This window comes from Coptis chinensis, chromosome 7, assembly GCF_015680905.1.
Source record: "Coptis chinensis isolate HL-2020 chromosome 7, ASM1568090v1, whole genome shotgun sequence".
Classification (NCBI taxonomy): Eukaryota; Viridiplantae; Streptophyta; class Magnoliopsida; order Ranunculales; family Ranunculaceae; genus Coptis; species Coptis chinensis.
This window is the reverse complement of record NC_141462.1, coordinates 48706106-48712105: the sequence shown is the minus strand read 5'-3', so window position 1 is coordinate 48712105 and position 6000 is coordinate 48706106. Positions and strand designations below refer to the sequence as shown.

Here is a 6000-nt window from a genome sequence, read left to right as displayed (position 1 = left end):
GCCCCATTCCGAGGTCTGAGTCCAAAGATACGGCCATCGGAAGTTCTGCTGACTTGTGTGTTGTTTCTGCCCATGTTGACTTTTCAGCTTTTGACCGGGCTTTAGGAAGGCTTTGTCTTCTTGAATCTAGGCCTTTAATCACGGAACTCCTTAGTAACCGACCTTTGCTCTTTTATCTTGCTAAAGTGGCACATTTCTGCACATAATGGACTTTGAAACCTGAAATGCATAAAAACACGTAATCAGTGTTAACTCTTAATTATTACTCACATAATTGGTCTAAAAGTATGACTATTACAGGGTTAAAACTACAGTTTTGGGCTCTTATCAGTGTACTTGAGAAATTAATTTTGAAAATTTGTTTTCAAAAATAAAAATATTTTTTCTATATCAGCATCATGAGAAAAATGAATTTTAATGATGAGTATGGGATATATATTCTATACTGCATAGTGTTGAGTTTGATAGATAGTTGATATTGTTGATTTCATTACCGCTTAGACTATTTATTATGCTTGGACATAGTTCTTGTTGATAGAATTCTTTTTAAAAGGCACCACTATAGTACTTGGTCAGTTTTTGTGTACTTTTGCTAGAAGAGAGATTTAAACCCCTAGTAAATTTGAAGTAGAATTTTTAGACTTAGCCCGTGAGAATTGAGCTTTATACCCGTTCTTTGGAGAGTTCTTACGAAAAATCTGAGTCTTAGTGACTCAATATCTTTCAGTTCTTTAAGTCGTTGTAATATAGTCTCATTATTCGTTGATTTGGTTAATCACGAAGTGACATCAACTGGGGAGATAGCCATTAGGTCTTGGAGTCTATTCGAAACAGAGTATCATACTGATAAGTCAAGTAGTGAACCCATTCAGCCTTTATCCCACTTAATAGGACCATCATGTTAAACCCTTTTGAGCCTTATAATAAGCCATTTTCTTTCATAAAACCCTTTACCTCCAGACATGGAGTATAGCCAAAATCTTTATCAGCCATACCCATATGTTTCTGAGAATACGAGGGGCACAATGAGGAAGAAATAACACAAAATGAAGATTACAAGGAAATACCAGAGAGATACAATAAAGACCATCATTCTGTTCTAAGTGAAAGAAGCTAGTGGAAAACAAGCATATCCAGTACTAATCAAGGATATACCACTGAGCTAAAGAAAAAAAAAAGAAAAAGAAAAAGAAAAAGAAGAAGTTGAACAGAATGGATGGAGAAGCTAAGACAAAGGAAGATTTTTCTCTACAATACAAAATTTGAAGAAATCTTCCAAAAATGAAGCAAAACCCTTAGTGTTTCAGAAACAACCTTTGAATCCTTTTTACTTTTCCTTCATAAACCAATACCCAAGCCAAGTTACAACCCATGATTTATCACTACAGTATGGTACGAAGTCTAAAATAGGTGAGAGGATTCTAAAGTGAAGGACCCAACACTTCATATGTGATTGACATTCTTTCCATAAGACTACTTTCATTCAGAAGTCCGTTTTTCAAGGTAGTATGTGGGATGTTCGTATTCATTATTCTTTTCCTCACATACATGAGGTAAAATAGTAGACCATCTTTTGAGAGATTCTTTTTTGAGAGTATGACTGGTAAGGATTGAAAGTCGAGAATATTTATCTAAAGGTAAACTAGGGATTCCGTTTCTTGGATAGGAGAGTATAGGAGATTGACTAAGTACACACATAAGCCTTGATTGAGAATTTTGTCAATTTTTACTATCTGCCATCATAATCTATGAGTCTTTGCTGCAATGTAGTTAGCAATGGAGACCGTTTGTTACAGTAAGCACTAAGTAGATAAGGAATTTCTCTCTCTGAAAAATATTATCATTCTTGAACATGCTATTAATTGATTTTGTAGGTATATGACCTGAAAACCCTCACGAGACTATAACTTATCCTTTTTGGGGAACGTAAAGGTGTAAAGCTTTGTTGCATATGGTAAATGCAATCGCGATTCCTGTGAAAATGAGTTAGGATTTTATTTTTGTTATTAGGATGTGATTTTGATCACTTATCTATTTTTTATCTTATTTGCTAAGAGACTAGCAAAAGGCTAGTTGGGAGTTGTGATAAGTGCTCAAAAAGTGCAATTTAACCCTCGATTATGCCTCTTGTTTAGCCTTCTTAATGGACTAATAGTATTTGTAAGTTATGTTCTATGATTCCACAGGTGAAAAAGAGAGTTTTGTGGAATATTAGAGAAAAAGGAGTAAAACGGAGCAATTCGGAGCATTAAAGATCACATGGGAAGCTCGTGGACAATCATGGAGAAGGACAAGGAATTAAAGCTATTAAAGATGCGACTTGGACCTATTTTAAAGCCTATTTGGAAGCCCAAGGCCAAAGGATTCGTTGCTTTGACCAAAGCCCACAAAAGAGGATAGAAGGATGGAGCAAAAGAGGGAAAATAGACTTCCGCGTCTGAAACTCATGGATCGTGAGTCCAGACTCAATTCTCACATCTGGGACACATGGATCAAGAGTCCAGACTCATAAAACGACACTGTAGCTAATTCTTTCTCAGTTTTGGAGACGAATTTAGACTCTGAAAGAAGTTAATTTGTATTAGGAAACAAATGGCGGTTTGGAATGCTTCTAGAACTCATTGTAACCCCTATAAATAGAGGACCTAAGTGGTTCATGTAATTTGCCAATTCAATTATATTTTTGTCTCTAGAACTTGAGGCAGAGAGAGATTAATAATAAAAGATTCAGTTTTAACTAGCCGAGTCCTAATAAGTTAGTCTTTCTAGTCTTATGCTCTTCGACTCTTCTTCTTCTCGTTCTTCGTGTTCTTCCTTCTTTATGGAAGACTAATCTTCTCCTTCAAGGGAGGAGATGAAGCCGGTGCTTAAAGTTTAATGATTCTTCTGGTTTATGGTGTTCTTCAATCAAGTTAGTTTTTTATTTTTTTAGTTATTAGTTCCATTGTCCAGACTAGGGGATGGAAGTATAAATTAAGATTTTTATTTATTGCAATCGAATATCATGCTAGTTTAGGGTTTTATTTATTGCAATTGAATATTTGCTAGTGACATGTTTTTATTTATTGCAATTGAATATAATGCTAGAATAAGGTTTTATTTATTGTAATTAAATATTATACTATTATTCTCTACTTTTCTTCTAGTTGTGTAATACTTTAGAGTAAGGGAAGTATTCCTTGTGTTTACCTTAGATGGTGATTCATTGAATAGCTGCCCATGCTCACATAAAAGGAAAGAAGATACTTGTAACATGAACATAAGAACAACCTTAAGTAGAGTTATTTGTTAGTGATGTTTTGTCCAAGAGGGCATCGGCACTCGCTCGATTGCCTAATTGTAGTCCACTCGTGAGAACAACCATGAAGCAAAAGATCATTGAATCAAAAGTATTGGTGGATTCTAATCTCTTGAATTTCCTCTCTTATAAATTCTCAATAGTTTAGTTAGTTTAGTTTAGTTTAGCATTAGAATCTACAATATCTATAATCATAGTTTTTAATCCCTCAAACCCCCTTTCCAATCCTGTCCTTCATATAAACATACACTTAAAAGTGGAACGATACCCTACTCATCCTTTACTTATTGAGGGATAATTAGGTTTTGACACACTTCTATTTGTTCAATGACCATCATCTATCTACATCATCCATATACCATCTCATAAACACAAAAAGAGGTAAGGTCAAGTGGTGCTGCCACTGCTGCTGTGGACTTCTTCTTCACTCGGTAAATTGCTCTATCCTCGTCTTCCTTCTCGTCCGTCTTCTCTTTTTCCTCCTACAAATTATTTAAGGTTTTGATTTTGGTTTTGGTTTTGTATGTCTAGGGTTTCGAGATTTTCATTTTTTCGATCTACTGAAGAAAAGATTCTCTTTAACCGAGGTGAGTAGTTGATGTTTAGGGTTTTCATTATCTGCTGAACATATTTAATTTTATTAGTTGATTATTGGTTATTATGCTGGTTTTCAATGAATCAGTACAAGATTGTTTTTAATATGTAAAAGAGTGAATTTTGATGGTAAATTTGCCAAAGAATGATTTCTGAGTTTTCTATTTAACAACTTTATATCTCTTTCTAATGGTTCTAATTCAGATATCAATCCAAAAGCTGAGGGCTTTATGATTTTTTTGCTCAGAAAGTACTGATAACCATTTTTGACTATTATTTTATGATTTTTTAATAGTTTGGTTTTAACCAATGGTTTACTTTTAATCGTTCTTTGTCGAATTTATGATATGGGGTTCAATATTTTGAGATTTTGAAGGTGCCTGCTGTCGTTGATGTTGTCTCTTCTTACTAAGTGTTCAATCTGCTAAATGTTTAACTAGTGTAGTATATTCGTTTGTCAATTTAAATATGACTAAAATGAAAAGCTTGGGTGAATAAAAATAGACTATCTATGTCACACTCTGCTGAACTTCTGAAACCTCTCAACCTTTAATAAAAATGGACTCTGTATGTTACACTTTGTGTTCACAGACCTCATCGATGAGTTAGGGAATTTAAAATTACACTCATTTTTTGTTAGATGGGAAGTTTCTATCTACCTTTGCACTTGCTCGATCAATTTCCTTGGGAGATTTTCACTTAAAATTCCATTCATTCTTGAGAGGAATATTTATATGCTTATTTTCTCTTGAAAATCCTGCACTTGAAGGTGATTTAGCCAAGTCAATGATTTCCTTGTTCAAGTGAAGACAACATAAATTAACACTACCAAATAACGTAGTCGTGTACCCTGTCGTCTGATCCGGAGTTAACCAAACTCTGAAGTTTTCTCAATTGCAGTAGTACCCCTTTGGTCTCACTTAATGTTTAAAGTGTTAACTGTTAAGTATTACAGGAAAAAAATAAGAAAACCCCATTTTTTTGTGGTTACTGATAAGAGCCCAAAATTGTAGTTTTAACCCCTTAACAATAATACTTTTAGACAAATTATGCGAGTAATAAATAAGAGTTAATGCTGATTACGTACTTTTATGTATTACAGGCATTGAAGTCAATTATGTGCATAAATGTGTCACTTTGGCGAGATAAAGGAGCAAGGGTTGGTTGCTAAGAAGTTATGTGATTAAAGGCCAAGATTCAAAGAGAAAAAGCCTTTGTAAAGCCCGGTCAAAATCGAAAAGTCAAAGTCAACGCGGGCAGAAACAGCACACAAAAGTCAGCAAAACTTCTAAAGACCGTATCATTGGGCTCAGACCTCAGAATTGGTCCTACCTTATGTCAAAACGACCGGATTGGAAAGAGCTTTCCAATGGTCTAAGACTTGACCTAATCAGAGGAGAAGAAGTAGACAAAAAGTCTATTGAAGCAAAATCTAATTGAAAAGGCCTGTGTGGACTGAAGAAATTGGGTTTTGGGCTCGATTTTCCGGTCCAAAATATGACTCCTCAACCCATGCACGAAAATGTGGATCTGGTCTCCTCCATTTCAAGACATAAGACTTAACTCTTAAGAAACAAGTAGTTTTAGGTAGCAAGTAGCCATTAGAGAATAATCTAGATCTAGTTTTGAGAATCCATTAATTAGTTTATTAATTAGTTTTTATTATCTTGTTTTAATTTAGTATTCGAATCAATTGTTATTTATTTATTAGATTAATAAAGTAGTTTGTTCTTCATAATATAGTTTCATTTCATTAATCATTGCAGTTTCAATTCCTAGATTTAGTCATTTGTCATTATTAGTTTCAATCAAATCTTGCATGAGTAGTTTCCATTTGAATTTAAATAAGCAAAGTTAGAATCTTTATACCATGTCTAGTTTAATTTCATTGGGAAATGATAGCATAATGATTCTAGGCTAAACCTCCATTAGAAGGGGTTGAAGAAGCCTTGATGAAGCTTGATTTGTGTTAGCGTAGAGTAGTCATAATTTCCATTCCATTCTAGAAAATGATTAGTTCACCATGAGAATGGGTTTGATTGTTTCACATGCTAGATGTTAGTTGGTAGAGATTACCATGAACAACTAGGGATTAGGAAGAACCAATT

At 34.1% G+C, this 6000-nt stretch overlaps 1 long non-coding RNA gene across 1 annotated transcript in view; it reads left to right on the top strand.

The window, feature by feature from the left end:
- Positions 1 to 3688: 3688 nt before the first annotated feature.
- LOC147487784 (uncharacterized) overlaps positions 3689 to 6000 on the top strand; it is a 60126-nt gene continuing 57814 nt past the window's right edge. The window contains exons 1-2 of the long non-coding RNA XR_015202135.1: positions 3689 to 3729; positions 3830 to 3885. This is a non-coding gene — a long non-coding RNA (uncharacterized LOC147487784). The remainder of the gene's footprint in view (positions 3730 to 3829; positions 3886 to 6000) is intronic.